Source organism: Paramisgurnus dabryanus, chromosome 2 (genome assembly GCF_030506205.2).
Source record: "Paramisgurnus dabryanus chromosome 2, PD_genome_1.1, whole genome shotgun sequence".
Lineage (NCBI taxonomy): Eukaryota > Metazoa > Chordata > Actinopteri > Cypriniformes > Cobitidae > Paramisgurnus > Paramisgurnus dabryanus.
In genome coordinates this window covers 22,991,652-23,019,328 of record NC_133338.1, presented here as the reverse complement: position 1 = coordinate 23,019,328, position 27,677 = coordinate 22,991,652, and the positions used below count along the sequence as shown (strand labels likewise).

The 27,677-nt window shown below is 37.1% G+C and overlaps 1 protein-coding gene across 1 annotated transcript in view; it reads right to left on the bottom strand.

Annotated features, from left to right (window-relative positions):
• The window catches only part of htr2cl1 (5-hydroxytryptamine (serotonin) receptor 2C, G protein-coupled-like 1), a 149,709-nt gene that overhangs the window by 55,169 nt on the left and 66,863 nt on the right, over positions 1–27,677 (bottom strand). The window contains exon 2 of the mRNA XM_065248661.1: positions 21,812–21,921. The gene's annotated coding sequence lies outside the window, so the exon portion shown is untranslated. The remainder of the gene's footprint in view (positions 1–21,811; positions 21,922–27,677) is intronic.

Sequence of the window (27,677 nt, the reverse complement as noted above, 5' to 3'; positions counted from 1 at the left end):
GCTTAAAATAATAAAAGTATACTTTTTGAGAAGTGCACTTGCTGATAATATAATATTATATAAATTAAAGACCACTTAAGCGTAATTAAATGGAATACACTTTAATGACACTATTTATTAACACACTTAAGTGCACTTTTTACAACTGCACTTTGTAAGAATATGTATTTAATTTTAACTTATATTAAGTACACTTTCATCATAATATTTATAAACACACTTAAGTGCACTTTTAAAAATGTACTTTTTAATAATGTCTAATTAAGCTTAATTTAAAGAAAGTACACTTTCATTATAATATTTATAAACACACTTAAGTGCACTTTTAAAAATGCACTTTGTAATAATATCTAATTAATTTGAACTTATAGTAAGTAAACTTTCATTATAATATTTATAAACACACTTCAGTGCACTTTTAAAAATGCACTTTGTAATAATATCTAATTAATTTCAACTTTTAGTAAGTACACTTTCATAATAATATTTCACTAACACACTTAAGGACACTTTTTAAAAATGCACTTTGTAATAATATCTAATTAATTTTAAATTATAGTAAGTACACTTTCATTATAATATTTATAAACACACTTAAGTGCACTTTTAAAAATGCACTTTGTAATAATATCTAATTAATTTGAACTTATAGTAAGTACACTTTCATTATAATATTTATAAACACACTTAAGTGCACTTTTAAAAATGCACTTTGTAATAATGTCTAATTAAGCTTAATTTAAAGAAAGTACACTTTCATTATAATATTTATAAACACACTTAAGTGCACTTTTAAAAATGCACTTTGTAATAATATCTAATTAAGCTTAATTTAAAGAAAGTACACTTTCATTATAATATTTATAAACACACTTAAGTGCACTTTTAAAAATGCACTTTGTAATAATGTCTAATTAAGCTTAATTTAAAGAAAGTACACTTTCATTATAATATTTATAAACACACTTAAGTGCACTTTTAAAAATGCACTTTGTAATAATATCTAATTAATTTGAACTTATAGTAAGTACACTTTCATTATAATATTTATAAACACACTTAAGTGCACTTTTAAAAATGCACTTTGTAATAATATCTAATTAATTTCAACTTTTAGTAAGTACACTTTCATAATAATATTTCACTAACACACTTAAGGACACTTTTTAAAAATGCACTTTGTAATAATATCTTATTAATTTTAAATTATAGTAAGTACACTTTCATCACAATATTTCTTAACATACCTAATTACACTTTTTAAAAATGCACTTTGTCTAATTTAGTTTTACTTAAATGTAACCCTGGTTAAATAATTAAATATTATTATTTTAAAAGTGTGCTTAAATATAATAGAGACTATTCATACATCTACATTTATTTTATAAATGAGGAAATACATGTGAATAATTCAATCTGAATTATAAATCTGAAATGAGTAAACCAATCGGAGTGTTTAATTGTAAGCTCCGCCCCTTTTTTGCTTTCGGATCGCGTCTCAGAGGAGAGATGCAGAGCGACAAAGACACTCGATCTAACGCGAGAGTGTTTAATTTGATTAAATATGACTCCTAAGTTCATATAAACTGAAGAAATCAGAATTTAACTTGCATATATTCAATGATACAGCGTGATTGAGCACTTTTTGAGCTTTCATTTTGACCTGGTGAGTTTGTTATAATTACCAATGTTATTAGCCATAAAAACGAATGTCAACACTTTAAATGTCATATCATTTTATTTGTTTAATCCATACGAGACAAAATAGTGTTATATTGTGATGTTATATGGGTTGGATTGTTCATTGCAGTGTGATTATGTAAAACCACATGGTGCGTTGTGTTCACTGCTGTTCGCTGACGCCATTTTGGTTGCACGTGCCTGTGAAAGACGAAAAGAGAGAGAAACACGTGAATGGACAGGTATTTGTCTAAATTGTCATTTATTATGATGATGGCACTTATGTATGTATTTTATTTGTTTCCTGTATTATGTATAATTGTTAATCGTTATTGATACACAATATTGAATGTTTTTTCCTTTCGTATGAACATTGCTTGAGCTGGATTTTCCTAATTGATGGCGAGCCTCCCATTTCGACCTGATTGGATCACGAATCTAGAGGAAAGGACAATTTTCTATTTTAAATATTTTTCTTCAGACAAGTAAGAGGATACATTTCAGAAACTGTTTCCTTATTTTGTTTGTTTACTTTATTGAACTGAAACATTTCAGAAGCACAATTCTGATAATTTAAGACTGATCAATACTCCAATTGATAAGAACTTTGAACTTGAATACTGTTTTCAGTGTGTTACATATATAATTTGTACCATCTTTGTACATTGATTGTGACTGTGATTTCTGTAAATGAGAAGTAATTTAGAGGGTGCACCCATAGTATATATAGTTAATTTTATTTTCATTGTTGTTACTATTTTTTGTGATTACGGAAAGAAATAGAAAGGTTTCTCAATACTCAAAGTAAAATAATTTATTAATCAACTTACCTTCTGTCTCTGCTTGTTGCTCACTATCACTGCTACCTCCTCCTTCGTACGGTGCACCATTCTGATCTTATTATGCCTGGTCCATAAGTAAGTGAGTTAAAGCAACACCAAAGAGTTTTTTTACCTTAAAATAACGCTTCCAAAACAGTTTCAGTCGTTCATCCACTCTAAACAGGGTGAACAGCACTTTCACATTTGCTTTGCAGCCCTCTATCGGCCAAAACCGCACTAAAGAATTTTCAAACGTCGGGTAGTGGTCCTGTAGTCCGAGTGAATACTACAAAAACTTGCTTTACGGCAGACCTACAATCCAATCAGAGCCAGCTATGCCTCAGTATTTATGACAGTGGGTAATGGACAATTACGCTTCTAACCTGTAGGGGGAGCAAAGAGCCAAAACTCTTTGGTGTTGCTTTAATACCCGCTACATAAAAAAAAGTACACTTTCATAGCAATATTTCTAAACACATTTAATAAATGATCATTAGACTGATGTGACCTACCAAAGACTTGTTAATTTAAAGTTCATGCAGTTCTTTTTTAGTTGTCTGTTAAAATTTAAAAAAATTATAACTTTGAGTTTATTTTTTTCTAAGGGATGTAATTATTCAATATTGATAGTTGTTTGTTTGATCCAATTTAACAATATTAAAATGAGTTTTTTTTTTTTTTTTTTTGGACATATACAACTCATAATTAATTTATTAAATGTACTTTTGCAAAACAAAAAATCTGATTCATAATTTGACTACCAAACTGTTTTATTGTCAGTGTAAGAATTGTGGTTTTTGTTTGTTTGCAATGCATTAAACTGAAATGAAAACATTAATTAACTAGATTTGTTTTTCAGTATTTTGAGAAGTACATAACCATATTTCACATACAATAGAAGTAGTTAAAGTACATACTGTAGAAAGATGCAATGAATTCACTTCACTGCACTGAAATCACAGTTCAACTGATTGCATTTAATATTATATATTGGAATTTATTTGGCAAACTTGTATTTGAAACATTACATTTAATGAGTAATTAAATGTACTGTTAATATACATTAACTTATTTTTAATTTCACATTAATTGCTTGACAGTAGATTGAACAGTGCACTTTAAGTATATTTTAAAAACACTAGAAGCAATTATGAAAGTAGATATAAAGTTGTAATAAAGTACCAATTAAGTTGTTCCAAAAAATCACTCTTAATGGCAACTTATTACATTTTATTTCAACTTAATATATGATATATGTGAAATTAATTACACTTAATGTGCATTCAGTGCGCCAAAAAGATTGCATTTAATTCACACTTAAGTGTATATACTTAAAGTGTATTATTTATGTAATAAGTACACTTTATAAAAGTACACTTAAGCACACTTTTTTTTCACAAGGGAAGTAAAACCCATATAGCAGATATATATCAAGCAGAGGACATATAGCCTGCTATCACATATTCAAAAAGCACTAACACACTGTAAAAAGTGAAAGTTGGATGTGTGTGTGTGTGCGACAAAGAAAAACTTCTACTTCATTACATGTGAGCTGCTTGTCTTTTTTCTATGCATTTTTTTGTATATTTGAATAAACCCCCCTAATTTGCTGTGGTTTCCCTTTTCGCTATATTATTTTGGCCAATATTATTTTTTTCTTTTGTACATTGCCCCTATTTTTTTACCTCCTTAGACCTGTATGTTCACATACGTGGTCATCACATTTTTTTGTTGTTTTGCACCATAATACTTAATTCTGTGTAACTGGAACCTGTTGTACAAAACATGGACAAATACACTGCTTCATGTTCTAAGAGAAATATTTGGTTAATATATTTATTGGTTCTTCCTAACCCCAACATAGCTGGAAGAAATGTGAAAAAATACAAACCAAATCTCGGGTCTTAGGAGGTTAATAACAATAAACAAGCCAGAATGGTGAAATATATAAATTCAACATCCCACATACTCTCCCACCTAACTTAACCTTGTGGTCTCTTTCGAGTGGGGTACATAATAGAGAGAAAAGTTCACAGAAAAACAAACCCACATATCATAAAACAGAATTTTAGCAATCAAAAAAATATACCTTATATTTTGATGGTTTAATATAACCTGAAGGGGCTGTAAAAGCAAATACTAAACAGTTTCCTCCCCCCGACATCACTTCTAGCCACTAACCTACTGTACACAGTAAATTACTTTTGGAAAAACAGTAAATTTAGGGTACTGAATCAATACAATTTACAATCTGCCATATTGTATTTAAATTTCCACACAACCAAAATGCGTTATGAGATTCTCTCCATGAAAGACATATTTTAAAGTGCCTTAAAGGGATAGTTCCCCAAAAAAGAAAATGTTCTATTTATTTACTAACCCTCAGGCCATCCGATCTGTTGAAAATGATATTTTTCTTCAGTAAAACTATAAAGAAGGTATTTGGCAGAAACCACAGTGCTTTATGATCCAAATACTGCCAGTAAATGGGTACTTGCACTTGAGAGCTCAAAAAGCAAATAAATCCAAAACAAAATTCCCCCCACGACTCCTGGTGACATATTCATGTTTGGGTGAAGCCAATCAATCGTTTTTGCAATAAATTGAACGTTATTTACCAAATAGCACCCTCTGGACTTGTGGACTTTCTCAGAGTCCACACTTTGATAACATAATGTAGTGCAGACTTTAGGGACCCTTGGCTTGATGTGAGTCCACGATAGGGCTGGGTATCGATTCAGATTTTCCAGATCGATTCAATTTCGATTCACAAGCTGTCAAATCGATTCGATTTCGATTCTCGATTAAATTTTCGATTCCAGTTCTCAGGGCAGTTTTTATACTCGATTCTCGATTCAACTCAATAAATATAGATTAAATACAAATACTATACTAATAAAAAGAACAGTGAACAGCAGTTTACAAGTGGGTCATTAATTATTTAAATCGATGAAGCACCTGAAACCGCCATTTTAAGCACTGAATTAATGAATGACAGGCTTGCCTCTCACTCCTTGGTAACCTCGCGCAAAGCAAAAAATAGGGTGACATCTAGTGAAGAAGACTAGTATTTCGATTAACGTTAATCTTTCGTTCAATGTTTGCAGAAATAAAAATGAAAGAAAAAATCGATTCTGCTCTTTGAGAATCGATTCTGAATCGACCACATAAAAAAAATGATTAATCGAAAAATCGAATTTTTTTGCCCAGCCCTAGTCCACGAGGGTGCACCGGAGTCGTAGGAAGAGAAGTTGCCCATCAGTGTGAACTCCTCCCATCCCTCGTCTGATTGCTCTGATTGCTCTTTCGCAAGGACTTCTCGGTTGGTAAAGTGCGTCAAGTCTGCAGCATTGCGGGCTTCGCCGAAGACTGCATTTAAAAGTTCAAAGGGCGCACTGATGAGCACACTTTGGGGCGTGAAATCACAGATGGGACACGCAATGACTCATAGACTAAGGCCCTGTCCCACATGGCACACTCCGGACTTCTGGACATTCTCAGAGTCCACACTTTGATGACATAATGTAGTGCAGACCTTAGGGACCCTTGGCTTGATGCAAGTCCACGAGGGTGCACCGGAGTCTTAGGAAGAGAAGTTGCCCATCAGTGTGAACTCCTCCCATCCATCGTCTGATTGGTCTGATTGCTCTGATTGCTCTTTCGCAAGGACTTCTCGGTTGGTAAAGTGCGTCAAGTCTGCAGCAGTGCGGGCTTCGCTGAAGACCGCATAAAAAGTTCAAAGGGGGCACTGATGAGCACACTTTGAAGCGTAAAAATGACAGATGGGACACCCTACGGACTCCTAGACTAAGACCCTGTCCCAAATGGCACACTCCGGACTTGTGGACTTCCTCAGAGTCAGCACTTTGATGACATCATTTAGTGCAGACTTTAGGGACCCTTGACACGAGTCCACGAGGGTGCATTTTGGACACGAGTCCAGAGTCGTATTTTGGGACAGACTCGAGTGTCACGCCGGAAATAGGAAAAGAAGTTTCCTATGAGTGTGAACTTCTCCTATCTGTCGTCTGATTGGTCTGATTGCTCTTTCGCAAGGACTTCTGGGTTGGTAAAGTGCGTGGAGCCTGCAGCAGTGTGGTCTTTGCTGAAGACTTACGGACTCGTAGACTAAGCGAGCACGTGCAATTTAAGTCCATGAGACCAAAAGTCCACATGAAGTGCGCCATTTGGGACAGGGCCATAGCGCTATTGCAGAGCCTCTGCAAAACATCAGGATTGTGATCTTCTTGTGGTGTTTGGTGGCAGTTGGCAAATCAGTCTACTAGTGCCGCCTACAGAGCGAGAGGGTAAAGTGCACTACCTGACACATGAGAATGATGCATTCACAGTCTCACAAATAAACAAATGCTCTGTGTTTTTACAATTAAAATGATATGAAAATGGGATATCCCAGCTTAATTAAGTTTACAGTAACAAAACACTGCCTCTACAGACAGCCCACTAGAGTTTGAAACAGTACTGTATGACTGCAAGCATCTACAACAGATATTTATGAAAGTTATTTGAAAATTAAAACCACAAGACAGAGAGAGTGTGTTCTCTCGGGTCTCTGCTACAGCAGATGTTTAAGGATAGATAAGGCCGTCTCATTAGCCAGCTCTGTTCTGGGTCCCTCATAAGACTGTGGGCATTATCCTCTGATTCACACAACCAATTTAACTGAAATTGGGCCTAAGAGAAATGAGAAAATTTTCTTAAACACCTGTGATTTGTTTAAATGACGTTCATGTACCAGACACAGAGCTACGTGATGAAATGCAGTGTAACAGATCGGACACAAAGCAAAAAGAAGGAGCATAGATGCAACAGATACATAAATCCCAACATATTCTCTTAACTCATATGATTGCTTTGGTCGTTTGTCCATTTCACCAAATACGACCAATAGACGCATTTACTAAATTAGCGCCTCTACCGGCAGCAGATGAAACTTAATATATTAGGGTATAAAATGATATTTTGGGGTATAATTTTGCTATGATGACATGTACAGGGATGACATTTTCAATTTAAACCTCAAGGATTAATTGTATTTTATTACACATTACACTATTCAAGCATTTAGGGCAAATAACGTACCCATGTATTTATTATATGATATAAACACAACATACAAAACAAATACACAAAATATTTCAAGTGTATCGAGGTCAAACGATCGATTTATTTGAAGAAAAGATGCAAACGTGATGACAATCCGCTGTAAATATCAGATCCGGACGTACGCTGATTCAAAAACTGCCACGATGCTACATCATCCTATGATTATAAAAGGCATTGGCTCTCGTGTGTCTCGTGACCGATCGCATCATTAGGTCAGCTAAGAATGTGAAGCGCTATTGGCTCTTGTGACAGACTACGTCATGCTGGTTTATGTTAGAATGAGATCTGACTGTGCGTTTTGATCATAGAGTTCTTTATATAAAGTAATCATATCGCAAGGTTTGCAACGCGAATGGTTCGTAATACTTTTATACTGTTTATACAATACCTGACTGCACTTACTTGCGTGTTGTGTTTTATATGGTTGAGAAGTGGTTGGGTTTAGGGTAAGAGAGAGGTTGGGTTTAGATGCTCCAAAATATCTTTAAAACCATAAATGTTTATTGAACCGTCTCTACGAATTTACAAATTCATAAAATTAAATGTGTCTGATCTGATGTATAAGGCAAAAACCTTCAAATGTAACAACAGGTTGTATTTATAAGCTAGTGGCGCTAGAGGACACTAATGCCTTAATACGTCACTTTACGTCGTAATAAGGTTCTGCACAAACAACGTAAGTCCAGAAGGCATGTGTAGGTTTATTTGTGTGTATGTGAGGCTGGTAGGTTGGTTAGTAGTAACTTATTTAATGCTATAAAAACAGTGGTGTCACATCACCTCTGATATGCGCATTCTGTGAGAGCGAGGGCGGGGCCTTGCTTTCGCGGCTTTACTTCCTGCTCACTACTGCGCAGTACCGAAATTGCTACTGCGCAGACTCAAGACCCTGTCTGTGCCGTATTGGGACACTGACGGCTTCACTTTTCAGCAATGGAAGAGAGCGAACGGGCGTTGACCATCCTTTTTTACAGTCTATGGAATAAACACACAATAAACTATAACACAGAAGAGAGATGCAAATATAGAGTGAATGGCAACCTATAGAAGGAAAAATATAAGATAGTGTGAGATGGAATGCACTGAATGTGAGATTGACTGTGAATCCATAAATGCACTCAACCAGACTCAAAGAGACGTTTGAAAGAGACTTTCTATTACTATGCCAAACACACTCACAGGTTACTTTCACTGTATTAATAAGGACATAATATAGACTTCCATTATTCGCCTACCAGGCAAATAATATTTTCAATCAAACCAGTTCAAATTATTTGTACAAGATCTGGTACATTTATGAGCCTTTTTTATTAGTCAGTGTCATCAAAAATGTCCAAATGAAATATATTTCTGACATATTTCACTATTTGTTAGAAAATTCTTAAAAATTCGACCATTAAACGTATAGCTAAAGCTGTACACAGACAGCTTATTGTGAGAACACTATAAGAACATGATCCTTACACCTAATCCTTACTAATATCTTTGTGCATTTTTACTTCCCAGTAATAAGCTCTTTAAGTTGTTTTTTGTTGGATAACACACACATCATTCCATGATCTTCATTTTGGTGTTTCGTAAATTTTATTGTCTCCTTGAATGTATTTATTTTAGACAAGGTTATTTTTCATCAGACATTTTTAATTAAATTTTATGTTCTACTCTCTTAACTCGCAGCCACAGTGCATAGCAATGCAGTGAAACATGACAAAACTATTATAGTTAAACTCCAATTATAGTTAATGATGCTGTTTATACGGCCGCCCAATACCTTTAGTTGACTGACGCTCAGTTCCTATCATTCTCATGCTGGATAGCTTTACTGGCTAACTTACACATCAAAATCAAAAAGGACTGTAATAACTGTATACCAACCTATCCTCCAATCTATATGATTGTTTAGGTTGTTTGTCCATTCCCCCAAATATGACCCACAGGGGCGTTTACTCAAATAATAAATTATATATTGGGGTATATATTTGCAATAATAACATGTATTGGGATATGATTTTCTATTTAAAGATTTGTTGGCTCAACCTAATAAAGCAAGCTACCTTGGTGCCCCAAAATTTCGAATCAACTCCAAAAACACCATCAAGCACAAAGAGACACACTCGTCTCCCTGCGAAAAAATACCTCCAAGCCAATCAACCCAAAATCTAAATGCAAGCAGACAACCCACCCCCATGCCAAACTAATTCTCTCTCACAGTGTGGAGGAAATCAAATTTCCTTACAGAATAACTAATAATTTTGTGATTGCAATGTACGCATTGGATTGCACTCTGATGGTAGCTCACAAAGATATGGAGGAGGCAGTAGACCACTTAAGGCTTTATACTGTAGGCTATTAGCAATATTTTAAAATGTATGCGATACTTAACATGCAGCCAGTGCAGTGATGATAAAATTGGGCTTACACTCTCAGAAAGAAAGGTACAGAAGTTGTCACTGGGGCAGTACCTTTTTAAAAAAGTACAATCATTTACCAAAGGGTGCATATTGGCAGGGATGTGGACTCGAGTCACATGACCAATTTGATGACTTGCGACTCGACTCTACATAATTAAATAAGACTTGAGACTTGACTTGGACTTGAGCCCTGTGACTCGGAAAGACTTCATAATCAGATCAGAGTCCTTATGACTCTAGACGGGTCCCTGCAGTGTACTTGACCCGTTGTGCTTGACATCTCTGCTCCTGACAGCGTTGCCCTGTCCGTTTGATCGCGACCAGCAAACACATAGAACGCAGGCATGGAAAACGGTGCTCACTGGTGCTCGCCTCATAGTCACTGTTACCGCTGCTGTTACATGTTTGCCTGACATCTGTATCCAGAGAGTCCCGTCGCACTTTAATAGCGCTATGTGCTTTAATTTAAATTTTTGTTCAGTCTGTCACATTTTAATTGCATGTGCGTTTCATTATATTTAAACCTCTATTAAATTAAAGTTATGGTGCAGGGACTAAAGTTAATCTTAAATATAACTTAAATCCATGATCAAAACAATGGGTTAAATGTAAACCTGCTTAAAAAAAGGTTTAAAGTTAGGTGCAAAAGAATTATTAGATAAATCCTTACAAACTAGGCAGCTAAAAATTCAGAGCCGGCGCCAGACCATAACTAACAGGGGGGCACGTGGCTTCCAACGGAGGTGAAAACTCCACCTCAACCTAATCTCTGAGTTTGAGCCAGTCTGTGTTTGCATGAAGTCAGATGGAGCAGGTGGTGCTGGTTCATTCTAAATGTTCTAATATCTATATTTTACACGATCCATAAAATGCCGCGAAAAAACACGTTGCTAGTATCAAGTCACAAATATGCTAAAGACGCATGAGACGCCGCAATACAACCAATCAGAGAAACTGGTCTATTTTAATTAAAGAAAACATATATCCACTATATTTTCCTCATTTGATTACATTAAAAGTCATGAATCACTTTTGTTAATACACTCTAAAATATGTTTGTCCATATCTGACCCAACTATAGGTTAAAACAACCCAGCATTTTCTATACAAACATTGTGTGGTAAAATTCTTTCTCTATACCATGGGCATAGATTTAAGGTGAGACACTAGGGACATGTCCCTACCAATATTCAGGAAAGACTGAATTGTCCCTAGCAATAATTTTGCCCAAACAATTAATCTGCATTTATACCACTGATGTCTGTCTGTTTCTTGTGCTTGTTATATTTTATTCAGAAATTATTTAAATGAGATAAGAAATCTTTTGCAATCCCGTTCTGTAAAAATAACGCTCTGTGTGAAGTACTCTAATACAGTGGTTCTCAAACTGGGGTCCGGGGAGATGGTGCCAGGTGGGCCCCAGTTTTATGACCTTTTATAAAATACATTCATTTATCATGAATTCTGTGTAATTAAAACTAAAAAAATAAGGCTACTAACCAGCAGCACTACTTTGTATAACTTAATATGTTTTGTTTAATTAAAATGTTAAATTTTAGAACAGTTTTTGTCATAAATTTTCTTTGGGGGGGCCGCAAAGGAATGCACCGTACACAAGGGGGGCCGCACGCTGAAAAAGTTTGAGAACCACTTACTGTAAAAAAATCCAATTAATGAAATGTTGGACGGGCAAAAATATATAAGTTAAACCATTTTTTTTGTTTGAGCTAGTTGAAACGACATATTATTTTAAGTCTAGATAAATCTGTGTTTAAAACATTAAATGAATGGTTATTTTAAAATCCAGTCAACATTCAGAATGGCTAGTGTTGACTGAACTAATTAAGACAAATCAGGTAAATATGTGGAGTTATGACAGCTTTGTTTCCTGACAACAAAATGCTCCTAATATTACTGTTATTTGGTCACAAAATGTAATTGTAAGAGTTGTTCAGGCGTGAATGTATGTGCTTAAAGTTTAAATATGCGGTCGGTTAATAAAGATAGCGTCTATTTAAACGTGTGCTCAGACACTTTCGGACGGAGATGAGCTCCAGAAGAGCTCCAGAAAATCACCGGCGCTTAAGCGCTCACACCCCGCCCAGCGCAGCCTCACCTCGGCAAGCGCATCAGAAATCGACTGCTGGCTCTGATATCTCTGTGGCGTTTAAACGTGATTTAATTCATTTTAATTTCTCATACTTAACAATGAAAGGGTTATGTTTAAAATCATATTTTAGGATTGCACTTAATTGATATCGCTGTTGAGTGATGTTTCATATCTTTTACATTTGTTATAACCGGACTGCATGCGAATTTGAACTTCAGAGCTGAAGGAGCGGGTGGAGAAATAGTCCCAATATCATAACAATCTTAAATAAAACTTCTAAATATACCCGTGTGTGTACCCGTGTGCGACCCGCTCGCGTGTGTATGTATGTACAGTATGTGCGTGAGTTTTTAATTTAAAATGTCTTAACTCGGAAGGATCTGGATCACAGGTCATTTCATCTGAGATCAATCCGCACCTAACAGCCTGAATCACTTACTGATTCACATGACACAAGTCATCAGCCGTTTCCTCAAGTTCACGTCAAGTAAGTGTTTGTAAATAAATGTTAATTTTAGACTATATTAATTGGCAAAGATGCAAATACTCGACGTTTTTGTAAAGATATAAGTTATAAAGGTGTGTTATGTTATGTGTCCGAGTTAAAGTGGGGCTATTTTAGTTAAGATTACCGGACAGGGTTTATTACTCCGTCTTAATTATAATTGGGACATTTTTACAAACAAACCTTATAAAATACAATACTGGCGTGCATTTTGAGACAAAACAATAGCACTCATATATTAAGAGATGTCAGTATTTTAGTCAGTGATAAGCCCCAATAGTGTTTAATTCAATTACGTGTGATGTCTGAGGGAAATTTGGCAATTTTAGGGTATAAAGTCTTTCACCGTCAAGCTTTATATTATTAAACATCTATTTATGTATGTATTTATATTCCTCTGTTTATCAAACCAGAGCGGTGATGATGTGGAGAGAGGCAGACCAGAGGGTTACATGGCGAAAGAAGTTCTGCTAAATGGCCCTGCAGATGTTCTGACTGACTTTGGAGTGCTTTTGGACTGTTTTATGCCCTCTATTTAGAGAAGACTTAATTCTGTATGTTCAGTCTGTATGATAAGTGAATAAAGCTTTTGTTTTTATGTGACTGAAGTTAATTATTTGTTAACAACACCAGCATAAATTATTTGATAAATAATTTTAAAAAGTTTATTAAGTATTCCCAAATAATAAATATTAATTGAAGTAACACATAAAACATTGAGTAAATACTTAAAATCTTTGCTGTAAGTTTTTAAAGATTCAACTGATTAAAACATTTTAGTTGAATGAGCTATAAAGCTAGTTGAGCAAACATACTTTTTTATATTTGAGTCAAAATTGGGCCAACTAAAAAACATCAATCCAGGTAACACTTTGGAGTCAGAAATTGAGTGAACGTAAAATTTTTGTGGAACTAATTACTAAAAAATAATTCATTGAGCCAACAATTTATTTTTTACAGTGCTGCTCTAATGAAGTAAAAGAAGATTTAATGTTAACTACAGAAACGTTCATAAAAGTTGTTTAAGAGACACCATGATATATACACCTACTTCAACACTGGGAATTTTTTTGGCATAATTAAATTAAGAATTAAATATTAATTGCATATTTTTCAATGTTATAAAATAAAAATGGATTCATTTGCTACATACAGTAGTGATTTTCTTTTCTTTTTTTGACAGACTTATGGTGTTTTTTACATATGTTGGTGCGCACCGTGGTGCGGCCTCGGACCGCACCAAAATACATGGTATAATTTTTCAGTTAGTGCGGTCCGTGTTCACATATGTTGTTTTTACCATACTCAAAACGCCACACTTTAAACCATGTGACAACAGTCAGCGCTGTCATTGGTCTCTGACAGCTCTTACCATCTCATGACCACCCCCCATGTTTCCACGACAACCAGCCTGACAGGAAGAGCGAGGCTAGCAAGATATGGAGATAAACGATGCACGTCTTTGCGAAGTTTATTTGCTTTAACGCGAAATTGCGCAACTGTTCTATTAAAAGCCCTTCTCACGGAGTGTGGAGGACAGCTATGCATTTATAAAATCATCAGCTCAAACGTCCGGGAGACAGCGAATCTCTGCAATGGACCAAGATTGCCTTGTTTGTGGTAAACCCACAATATAACACCTGGCTCACGTCACGACGGAAGCCCAGTGGATCAAACATGTGGAGAACTTCCTGTATTTGGTTCGGTCCGAGGTCGAGCAGCGTTCACACCACAGATGGGTCGCACCAGAGTTCGGTGGCAGCCGCTCCGAGACCACCTGTTTAGAGCGGTCTCGTAGCGGCCGTTTAGTGCGCACCAGAGTGCGGCTGTTGTGTTCACACTGACCCAAACGAACCGTACTCGGACCGACACGACATTTGGGCCGACCTAAACAGTGCATGTGTGTAAACACCCTTAAACATGTAAGGCTCCTGTTTATTAGGCTCTATGACCTAACCAATTGTTTATTAGTACATTTTAATTTGGATGGTACCGGAGGTGACGAGTTTGATGTCACTGAGTAAAGTGCATATGGTTATAAGCAGTGTTTGCAATGCGACAATTTTATGAATATGCCTCCCCACTAATGCCACAATCAAACTTATGCCCTTGTTCTATACTTGAATATCACATGCAGTAGAGTTCAGATAAACATTAAATTTGATGCTGGATATCCACCTATATTCACATGTCACTGTTGCATCAAGCTTATACCCGCTGGTTTGTAATATGTGAACTAAAGTGGTTTGTAATATGTGGTCTAAAGTGACGTGCAGCCTTCATGACTTCGGTGTTGACAAATTTGATGGAAATGGAACTGAAGTGTATTTCAGTACATTTAGGAATTAAATATGCAAATGATCAGAATTATGATGACTAACATGTAAAATGAGCTACAACTGGATAAGCTTTCCTCCTGCAGTAAAAATTACGTCCTCAGAAGACTCTGCTAACAGCAGATGTTCAGTGACTGTGCGTCAAAATCGAGTCCAGGTCCTCATGATTCTGTGTGTGGTCTGTGCACCGGGTCACTGGAGCTCTGCTGGAGAACAGAACACAATGACCTGAGGTTTTTATCTCAAGCTGAGCCCTCTGCTGTGTGTGTGTGTGTGTGTGTGTGTGTGTGTGTGCCTCAAGATGAGCCTTCAGTTAAAATTGTGCAAGTGTGTATGTGGAAGCTAGGTTGATTGCGGGTGAGTGTAGCCTGCTGCGAATCACAGATGTGATTCTGCATTCATTGTTCTCTCTCTCTCTCTCTCTCTCTCTCTCTTTCTCTAATCCAGCAGTGGTGTATGAATGACTGGAGACCTGTGCTTAGCTGTGCCAACCTGTCTGCCCTCTGTGATTGTTTGTTTGTACTTTGGTTTTTATTTAAAGCCTCAAATATATGCACAGTTGTTGAATATTGAATGTGACTATTGAATGAATATTGTGTGACTGTAAAATTAAATATTCCACACATCTATACTTACAAGCATGTGATTATCTCTAACATGTATGCAATGTCCGGTGTCAAGGGGGGGCATTCGGGGGCAGTGCCCCCCGAACAGGTTGTTGTGCCCCCCCTACAAAGTTTTTTATTACTTTAATATATATCAAGAATAATTAAAATAAATTAAACATTGAATGTTTCATGACTTATAATGTAATCAAATTTGGAAAATATAGTTGATATATGTTCTCTTTAATTAAAATAGACCAGTTTCTCTGATTGGATGTATTGCCGCGTCTCACCCGTCTTACGTCTTTAGCATATTTGTGACTTGATACTAGCAACATGTTTTTTTCACGGCATTTTATGGATCGTGTAAAATATAGATATTAGAACATTTAGAACGAATCAGCACCGCCTGCTTCATCTTCATGCAAACACAGACTGGCTCAAACTCAGAGATTAGAGGTCAAGGTGAAATTTACAAATCTACTGGACACTGTTTTAAGGAAGTTTAATGTTCTTACACGCCATCTTCAGCTATTTCAAAGGTAAGTTAGCGTTGTTTTAAATTACGTAAGCTTAAATGTGAAGTGTGGCTATAGACCGTTAACAGCATTACGACGTGATTATGGTAAAGCGGCTTTTTTAAAGCTAGGACGCTGTGTGCGCTGCGATATGAAACCCATTCATTTCAATGTCTTGCGCCGCGCGAGGGCGGTTTGTTGTTGCGTCGAGTCAAGCGCGAGCGCAGCGGAGCTCAGCTTGCGCTCACGCCGCGGTCGAAGTTCAATAGTTTTGCGCATAGTTTGTGGTCTGTACCAGTTGTATGAGTGTGTGCTTGCTGTATTTGTTGTTTTAATGTCTTGTTTTTGCAAGTTATTGTTGCTATTGCGTGCCCCCCGTTGGAAGCCGAGTGTCCCCCTGTTAGTTATGGTCTGGCGCCGGCTCTGCATGTATGAGTAGGTTAACAAGACCGAGTTGCTTTAAAAATAGTAAAAAAACATACTTATGTTTTTATTGCTACTTTTTCATTAAAATAAACAGACAGACAGAAATAATTTAAAATGTTTTAAATCACATCTCTTAGATAGCGGCTTTTTTAAAGCTAGGATGCGGTGTGCGCTGCGCTATGAAACCCATTCATTTCAATGGCTTGCGCCGAGCGAGGGTGCTTCTCAATATACAACCTAATTTCCTCGCTCCTACGTCCTACAGTCTACGACCCGGAAAACGATCAAGCTGCGCCATCTTGAAGGACATCTCAAATTTTTTATTGCACTGCTGGGAGGCGAGGAACGAGCAGTTAGGAGGTTTCCTGAGGAGTTATGAGTGAGGATACTTAAAGGAACAGTATGTAAGAAATTTATATCAATTAATCATTAAATGGCCCTGAAATGTCACTAGACATTAAGAAATCCTTTTCATTTCAAATACTTATATCACTGACAACAGCAGTCCGGCCAGGATATTGTCATTTAAAAAGTGGAGTTGCAGCCCTCAACTGATGTTTATGTTGTCGTTTGGTATATTGGCCACCAGCTGTGTGATTGCAGCACCAGTTTCAGCCACACGTTTTGTGATTGCAATACCAGTTTTGGCCACAATCCTACATACTGTTCCTTTAAGTGTTTTATCAGCAAAACCTGATGCATGTATAAATCTCCTCCCCCTTCAGGTCTTTAAAAATTTGAAAATTAAATTATTGTGAATGAGACTCGTTTTAGACATTTAATGTTCATGTATAGACCACGGATCTATAATAAAAATTAGTAGTATAGACATGTGTATGATAATTTTATAACAGAGAATGAACTTTAAACAGAGAGAATATGCCTTTCACTTAATGCTTTGTCTCCTTCGTCCTCACGTCTTTCAACGCATGTATTCTAGGAGGATTGATCTAAGAAGAAGATCACACTAATGATGTTTGGCAGAGGCTCTGCAATAATGCTAATATTGTTGTAAATAACATTCAATTTCTTGCAAAAACCAATCGATTGATTTCACAAGACTTCAATATGTCGAGCTAGGCGGGCGTGGTTTCAGCACCCAGTCATTTCAGCTTCATCCACATCCTGCCTCTTTACCCATTTTTAGATATCCGCGAGTGATGCGTGGTGACGCGCTTCCAAGATGGGTCGGTAGGCACCGCCTACTTTAAGCTTCAAAAACAATCTTAAGAAACCTATGGGTGACGTCACGGACAACAAGTCCATTTTCAGAATTAAACACCTCCTTCAAGGACAGCAAGCCAAATAACATTGACCTATTTTTAATTTCTATTAAGACTGAATGGACAGGTACATTTCTGTGTGCACCATTATGAAGCATAAGAAGTGTTTGGTCAATGGGTTAAGCTTTTGGTTTGCTATGGCTTATCTGCATTAAATAACAAGAGCTTTATTAAATAGCTCAGTTGGTCCTAAATGAACCTCCATCTCACTTAACATTTCATTTATTAACCTATCCCATCTTTTTAATAAACTTTACCAGTTCATTTTATTCTTTGTCATCTTTTAACGTCTTACTCTATTTCATGAATGATTTGGGTTTTTTAATCCTTGAAGAGAATTATGAGTGTTGCATATAAAACAAAAAGGGTAGATGTTCATCAGGGTCGGAGTGGGACTCATTTTCAGCCCTGGAGTTTTATGCCTGGTCCAGTGTAGTTTATGACTTACTATATTAAAATGATATCATTAAATCCTCAGTAGCCTACAAAAGTCTGCGATAGTGCGCTGTTCTATGCAGCCTTGCAATTCATTGTATTTTTCAAATATATTATTTCCAGTTCAATGCAAAGACAGTAGCCTGAACAATTATGATTTTTGCCATAATCGTGCAGCCCTACCATAAGGTATTTTAATATAATTCAATTAAACATATTACAAAAAAAAAACACTGAGAGGGAACACATGTGTTTGTGTTTTCCCCTATATTTCTAATAACCTCCTAAGACCCGAGCTTTGGTTTGTCTCTTTTTCAGATTTCTACCAGCTATTTTGGGGTTAGGAAAAACCAATAAATATAATAATATTTTTCATTGAACATGAAGCAGTGTAATTGTCCACGTTTCTGTACAACAGGTTACACAGAATTAAGTATTATGGTGCAAACAATAAAACATTTATGTCCACGAATGTAGAAATTAAAAAAATGGTAAGTCTTGAAATTACCTGTTGGGTTGAAAAAGTTTGGAAACACCTGATATATACAACACAAGCGAGATTTATTAGGTTTTCAGGGGAAACAGATGGAAAAATTTTAAAACCTTATCTTAAATTTTTTGTACTTAGATCATGTATATTGCCAAATAATGTAAGGTAGGCCTACCTTGTGTCAAAAAATATATATAATGGACTTTCAAAATTTTGTGTTACTTGGGAACAGTGGCGGATTTAGCAAATTGGGGGCCCAAGGCGAAGGTATGAATAGGGCCCCCCTATCCGATATATAAAAGTTTTTTAAAAATTTTATAAAAAAACTGTTTTACTCCAAAATGAAGATGGAAAGCAGAGAACACAAACCAATGGGGCAAAACCAGCCACGAACAGTAAATGAGGGACAAAAAAATTTTATCTGATGCTGCAAAAAAACTAGCAATGCATCAAAGCCAATGTTGTTACTAATCTTTCACATGCCCAAGACTGTGATAAAAGGAAAAAAATCCGGTCCACAATCACTTTTTATTGTGAAAATAAGTAATTGTATGTGTGTTTCCCCAAATCAGTTAAAGTTTTTGAAAAAATCATTAGCAATTAAAGAGTAAAAATCCTGGATTTTTTTGTAAACATTTAGTAGTTTTAATCAGGACTGAGGTTGATTAACAGATTTATGCAAAAAAAATCTATATTTATCTGATTCTTACAACAGTTTAATTTAGTCTATGTTTTCTTCACGAACATAACAAAAAGGTTGTGAATTTGCCCACAGTGTATTGTTGAGTTTTTGAAAAGTTATTTTCAAAGCATTTTCCCAAAATATGTGTGATAATAAGATTTGTCACCAAAAATCATTCCATTTGCTGATATACAGAGAAATTTGTTGGCAAATTAAGACTCAACAGCACTTCATAGTGGATGAAACCATCACCAACATAACATAAGGGTTAAATTAGTTTTTTCTGTAGTAACGTTATTTACTTCACCACAAAATAATTTTTATCAATTTAGGGCTAAGACTATTACTAGCAGAACAAGGCGGTTGACTGACCAAAGCCCCATTTTTATTTATTTATTAGGTTGGTCGGGGGCCCCCTAATATGACCGCTGGTAGGGGGCCCCAAGCAGTCTATGCCTCTATGTTAAGACCGCCTCTGCTTGGGAAAACATCATATTCATATGACACTTACTTTTTTGACTGATGAGTAGACGATTCATTGTTACGTCTATTACTTAGATAAAAAAAAATGTGATTTGTATAATCGTTTCCTTTTAGAAGCCGTTCGTATCAAGTCGTGCTCAAGTTTATTATAAATCTAGACGTGCGGCAAGCACACTCAAATATAGACAGATTTGAAGCAAAACTCGTGTTCACACCAATGGGACCAGTAGCAAATCAGATGACTAACGCTTTGAAAAGCAGAAGAAAGGCGCGTTGTGTGTTTTCCATACGTTTAGATGGACCCTAATGCAAGAATTCTTCCAATAAGTGGTCTGGACACAATCAACTTGGGAGTAAGCGGCGGGGACATATCCCACCAACAAATCATGAGTAGGGCTGGTTAATATTGTGAGTGCTGCAGCCTAGGGACAGCAAACTTCAACCCAGGGTCATGACAACACTGGCCCTCGTGGCCAAAAAATTTGATCAGCCCAGCGCAAATTCTCCCAGTCCTCCCTTTGGCCAATCCGGACCTGGTGTACGTTTGAAATACAAATAAACAAAATCAGCATAAAGTCTGGTGCACTTTAAAACTTTTTCTGTCTATTGTGTACTACATTTTTTTCCCCCGCCAAATTCCAGCAGCATTTTTAGTGGATTTAATGGACTCACTTAGACACCTCTGATTGGCCATTGCATTCAAGCACACAACAGACACATACGCGATTGGTTGTAGCACTGTAAAAATAAAACCCATAAAATCTTTGATGAAATGTGAGCAGATCTAAACATACAGTAATACGACAATCAACACTTGTAAACCAATGTTAATTTTTACATTTAATTTTAATCGTCACAGTTTAAATAGCTTTTGTTTAATTGTGCAGTCGCATTTTTTGCCCCTTTATTTTGAATTTGGCGGGCATATTTGGTGGCATTTGTACCCCAAGCCCCTGTTAATGTCTGACCCTGGTACACACACATGCGCTGTGTTCTACCTGGTCTACTAATGTCTACTAATGTAATGATTATGTGCTGTTGGTAAGGTGATTTGTCTTCAAATCTATGTTGTACACATCCATTTCCTCTGTGGAGTGTTAGTACTGTACAGACAGGAGCGTTTTTAGGGCGTTTGTTTTCAAAGCTAGGGATTTGTTTTCATTTGGTTGTTGTTATTGTTTTCACAATTACACTTCCCCCTGAGTTTTGTCCATAAAACCTTCTTCTTTGGTTCTTAAACACGTCTGTTTATCTTTCGCTCTTTATACAGCTTTCCATCCTCCACTCTTTGTGTCCACAGGGCTCTTTTCTCCATCCATCCACCCCCATCCATTACTATTACATTGAACTTGTGTCAGGTTGGCCGACATAGTATGCATGCACGTGTTAGGATGACAGGTGTAATTTGGAGAGGAATGCTGGGAAGAAGAGCCTCCAGAGAGATTCACACACAGCTTTTGAGTTCCACTGTCCATCATTTTGGCTTTTCTCTTTAAAGATTTCTATTAATTTGACTCCAAAAGATTTCTGATCTGTCTGTATCAAATTTGAAGCAGTGCTCTACAAAACCAAACAGTGGAGAGTACAGCACTGTTTTTCCTCAGGGGAAACGTTGCTCTTTGAAATGGAAATCTACAATACTATCGATATGGCAAGTCCAAACACAAGAACATTGCCAAAAGGAAGAAATCACATTATACGTCTATTAACCATTATTATGGTACATTACATTACATATAAAAACAAGGGGGAAAAGCAGAGACGTTCATCCATGCAATTTACGAACTAACAGAGAATAATGACTTCGGTGCACAAGAAAACAGAAAACATCTGAGACAAATTCGTTGTTAGCATCAGAGACGAAGAGTTGCCAAGGAAGTTGCAGTTAATAACAGACCTTACCTTAGACAAAGCAGTGCTAATGGTGATGCAGGCAGAGGACGTCGCTTAGCAGTTGAGTGAGCAGGAGGAAGGCACACCAAGCAGACTCCACGATGTTACATGCAAATGATCTGAAAACAAACGAAAGGGAGATGAAAAAACCAGTGCTGGCAAATAACAACAGCGGTTGAACAACAGCGACAAGTGCAGAAAATTTGGAAAAATCAAGCATGGAAATGTAAAAGAAGGGACACTACTACATTGTTACTCAATCATGTGAAGACGATTCCTATTACCTGGGAACTGTACGTAAAACGGTGACGGACGACACATTGGCTTGGGTTGTGAAACTGAACGCAGAAGGCTTGCAAACACCATTTAAAATTAATACCGGGGCGGACGTCACTGTCATGAATAAAAAGGCTTTCAGTTTACTTGGAAATAAAGTGAAATTGAGTCAAACACAGGTGAGACTTTGTCATACACAGATCCAGTGGTTTATGGAAAATTTACCCTAGTCACCTTCAGGCCTGGGGCGGTAACCGGATTACCGCCATACCGCGGTCACGTGACCCATGCCGCGGGTCTGAGCTCCTCACCGTCATAACCGCAAAAAACAAAACAAACACTTGAAACATTGGTTTTCACTTGTGTGTATATGTGGGGATGTTATACACGCAGCTTGTTAACAACCGCAACTTGTTAACTGAACATTAACTGATATGATTTTAATATTAAATTGTCATTGAGTAGAAATACAGGTGACGTTGTCTGTCACTCGTTAAAAGTAATACAAACATTTTATCTAATTTGAACGTGCAAACAACCGCAACAGATCAACAACAGAATCAGGTTTCATACATTATCACATTTTCACGCAACATAAAGAGCACGCGATCAGTCCGAGGATTAATATCCAAAGAGGTTAGATTGTCTCTTTTTTCATCTAGCCTACAACCGTGGCCATTTCTAAAGCAGGACACATTTCAAAAAGTTTTGCTTTTGCGTCTTTCTCTGTTTGTGGAAAAAGACAGATGTTTAGGTAAGGGTCGAGGACAGAAGCATTCTGTCCGAGCACGCGCAACAGAGGTGGACTGCCCAGCCGCGCGCGAGACAGACGCGGACTGCCCGGGCGCGTGAGAGACAGACGGACCGCGTCATCTTGCGCACACACGCGTCTCAGTGCAGCTTCCCAGCTATACTCAAGCACGGACACATATGCAGTACAAGTGATTTCTCATACAAATGGTTATTTTACCAGACCATCAGGGCAGCAACAATTCGCGTAATTTACAGGCTATTCACAAATTAAGGATAGAAAAGTTGCGTAATGTCTGTAGGACGTATGGACACGTATAATGCGTTAATATTTTTTTTAACTGATAATATTAATTCAAGTTGTTAAATGTTGAAATTGAAGAAATGTGGAAGGATATAATATTAACTTTACATGTTCCTTAAGTAATTTGCACGTGTTTTGTATTAAAGATAAATAAATCATGTTTTTTAACTCGTTGTCTTGCCAATAAACCGCAAAACCGCGGGAATATGTTGATTACCGACCGCGGAAAAAAAATTACAAACCGGCCCACCCCTACTCACCTTTCAACCATCAACCATGAGACTACAGTGACCTATGAAGGATGTGGCCCAAACACACCCTAAGGCCTTGGCCAAAACTGAGAGAACTGAAGACAAGGGATAGACCTCAGGGACCACCAGACTTGGGACCACCGGACTTGGGACCACCGGAACACCAGCTGTATGCATGGAAGTCAGCAAAAGGTTCTCCAGACTGAAAACAATACTCCTCTGCCTCGAATCTGGCATCTTGGATTCAGGAGTGGCACAGATTAAGGTTAAGAACATAGGTGTGGCAGCCAGGTTGTCAGCTGGCTCTGGAAAGGTGGCCATATTGTCAGCTCTCTGCTGAAAAAACCAGCATGATTGCCATGCTGATCCATGCTGGTTTGTTGCTGGTTTAGCTGGTGGTCACCAGCATACGCCCCACATCAAGGAGAGAACGCCCCACATCAAGACTTTCTGTTTTTGTGGATTATTCTCAATAAACTGCATTAAGATGTAACCTTGCCTCGCACCACATTATAATCACAATCATTGATTGTAGCACCACTCTCATTTTAACTTCTAGTAAAAATCCAATAACAATCATCATCGCCTCTATCATCACCATCAATATTCTCTCCACTCCTCATTGCCTATCTCTCTTCTCACTAAAATAGTCCTTTTCTAAGGCTACTTTTACACTACAACGATGTAGTGAAAAACTGAAAAGTTTTTCTTTGTTCATGAAACATTTCAAGTACACATAACAATGCTGTTAAAAAGTTTTGTGTTTACACGGATCCGTGAAGATAACTACAATAAATCTGCTGTATTATGTATGCCAGGCAAGTAGATGGTGATGTTACCTTGTAAAGAAACACTACAAGCCTACACACAAAAGCATTTGTCTACAGAGAGATAAATACTGTACAAATCAGGATGGTGAAAGCATCAAGCAGTTTTGTTTAGACGGACAAGGATGTATTATTCCAAGGGGGCTATAAAGTGTAGCTTTTATAGAAGAAACTCAGTATCTTGAGCACAAACACATTCCTGTATGCAACCATTGTTGTTTTGGTTATACTAACACATGCCTATAGACTGAATTAACACATGCACAAGACAGATTCGTGTTTATACGTAGTTTACACTGAGACGTCATGGCGTCGTTTTTAAACCTTCCACTTTGCAACCCATCTTCAAAAGTCTGTCTTATCAGAACCCCAAAACCCCAAGATGTCGTGTAAACTACTTTCCAGTCCCTTACTGAGATCAGAGGCAGTCTTAACATAGAGACATAGGTAGGCGGCTGCTTGGGGCCCCCTACCAGCAGTCATACTAGGGGGCCCCCAACAACTCAAAAACTCAAAACTGATTTGGGAAAACACACATACAATTCCTTATTTTCAATATGATTATTACCCTCCCATACATACCTTCGCCTTGGGCTCCAATTTGCTAAATCCGCAAATGACTAAGATAAGTCAAATGATGATTCTTTCTTTCTCCTCATCCTCAGTCTCTCAAAATCACTTCTTAACCATTGCCTCCAGAAATTTATATTCAGCCTCAGATAATATGAGTGTGTGTGCCCTTGAGCTTGGGAACGTCCTCGTGTCTCAGACTTTTTCATATACAGGTTTGACTGTCGGTATGATTTTGTCTTTACAGTATTTTTTTTTAGATATAGTCTCCTTTATGAATTTCTATTGTTGTGTATTCATAAGTGTGTGTGTTTTAACGTTCTCCACACCCACAGTATCTCTGTAGTCACAGCACGCTGCAGAAATTACCAGGTGTCTGAGACTCAACTGTAACTCAATGCTATTTTCCTTCAGAACATACAAAAGCCAACACACACATATTAACTAAACCCATCCAGCCGGTCAATACCACACCACATACACCAACAGATCCAGTCATATTTTCAAATATCACAATGTATCACACAAACCGCAAATACAAATAAAAAAGTATCAAATTGAATAGGCAGCAAGTCTTTGGCAATCACAGAGTGCACAGTAAAGAAAATCAGCAGCCAGGGGGCTTAGTTGTGTAAGATAGCAGCTGATATCGATCTGTGCTATCACCTCCTTTCAGCCGGTACGGTACGCAGAGAATAAAACAGTTCAGAATATACACCAGCACTTAACTTTGAAAGTATCAACAGGTTTGTGTAATCTATAATTGATGTCGTTTTTGGCTAGGACACCTTGGAAGGTAAATAATTGAAACATTTCTTTCTGACACCTTGTTTGAGATAGGGCAAGGGCGCTGTACAGATCACACAAGCACGCAATACATGCATCTTCACTATCAGAAACCAAAATAAAGATTTTAGTCGCAGTAGCATTTCACAATTGCTCTATAAATTTTGTGGGACTAAAGGGCGTTCACACTACACCTACTTCTGACTCATGCAGAAGCAGGAAATAAGGTTGTGTTGATAGATTATACTATTGATAGTCAGAAGTGTCGCCAATAGAAGGGATGCACCGAATCCAGGATTCGGATTCGGTCGAATACTGGGCTTTTTGACGGGCTAGGCTTGCGCTACGCTGGTCGACGTCACGCGGCCGTTGATTACCCACATCGGGTGCTGACGTGGAGATAAGCATTTTTTTCGGTGAGCCTTAGGGGCGGTTCACATTTCGTGGACGCACCTGGAAAAAACTAGCGCATCACACCGCATCGCTTTCATTATGCATAGGCTTATGGTAATTGTCAAAATAATTTTTCCCACTTGTCATCCTGGCATAATGTTGCCTATCCTTTTTTTACAGTTAAAATCAAATAAAATGTAAAATACACTGATGTGGACGTTCTTTACATCATTAATGTGTTTTACTGTGTTAATGGAATAAAGATGCGAGTAGGATTCGGTATTCGGTTTCGGCTGAATCTTAAACAGTGGATTCGGTATTTGGCCGAACCCAAAAAATCTGGATTCAGTGCATCCCTAGCCAAAAGCGATAGTCTTTATGATGACAGTTGTTGATAGTTGCCTTTATGATAGTGTTGCTTCCCTTAAAGTAAAGCAGGTTTTTTGTCCACCAATCCAGTTGCTTTTCATAAATAAAAAAACTATTGCCTGTCATCAGATACTATTGTGTATCAGCGATCTTACAGGCTGACGATAGGAAAATATCACCTAACACTAGTAGGAATTAAATATGTCCTCAAAAGGTGTGATGTTCATATGAATAACATAGAAATGAATGCATGCATGATAAAGTAACATTTTGCTATCATGTTTATACTTTATACATTCAGTACAATGGCAAAGGTATGTTGGAAGTGGTTTGATAAGTGAAAAATGCATAAAAGAAATTATAAAGACAAAGTTCAACCTCCATACTTTATGCCAGGGGTCCCCAACCTGTTTTTCACCACGGACCGGTTTCAGCTTTAAAAAAATTTCGCGGACCGGGACGTGAGATTGGGGGGGGGGTGTTGGTCGTTGAGTTGCTGTTCAAACGTGCTGAAAATCCTCCTTTTCGAAATTTACGTTTTAAACGGAAGTAAAGTAAACCATGCATTAGGAAAATTAATAATTGCTTTATTTAGCCTATAGTATATTTTCTATAGATGTGTAAAACCATATTTTGGCGGATTGTTTTTACTTTCATTGTTTTTACTAGTTTGCCTGCCCATTTAGTCTTAATAATTAATGGAACCTAAACAAACTTGGCTTGCTGTTCTCGAAGGCAGCTCGAATCTTGGTCGGGCTCGAGACCCAATTCCAAGTAACAGAAGAGAAGAAAAATGCAGTGAAGGAGGAGAGATGCCAGAAGAATTGCGGCTGCGGGCGCAGAGGCACGGAGACTCACGTTTACCATGATTAATGATGATTGACAAGTTTAGGTTCCTTTCAAACCTACGTTAAAGTGTAGCCGTTAAAATATTATTAGCCTAATAGTTTATTTTGATCATGGTGCTACGATTGATGGATAATTCTGAAGTTGTTTTAAAGAAGAATAAAATAATTACTTTTCAGTCATTTGCGCTGTCACACATTTGAACGTCTCCGCATATGTACATCATTGCGACGTTCATTTGCAAATGATTCATAAAGTCATACCTCCGCAATTCTTTGATCGATTGTGTTTTAGAAGTACTGTATGCTCAAACTCTAATGACAGCAATGTGATCGCTGATGCGCTGGTAGAGAGAGAGAGGCGGAGAAAAAGAGAGAGAGCGCGGCTCTGTTCAAAAGTGGAAATGATTGATATTATTTGAAGTCGGCTCTTACAGTACAAAATACCCGATTAAGCTATTAAGGGCCAGATTTACTAAGCGCTTGCGCCAGCGTAAACCATCA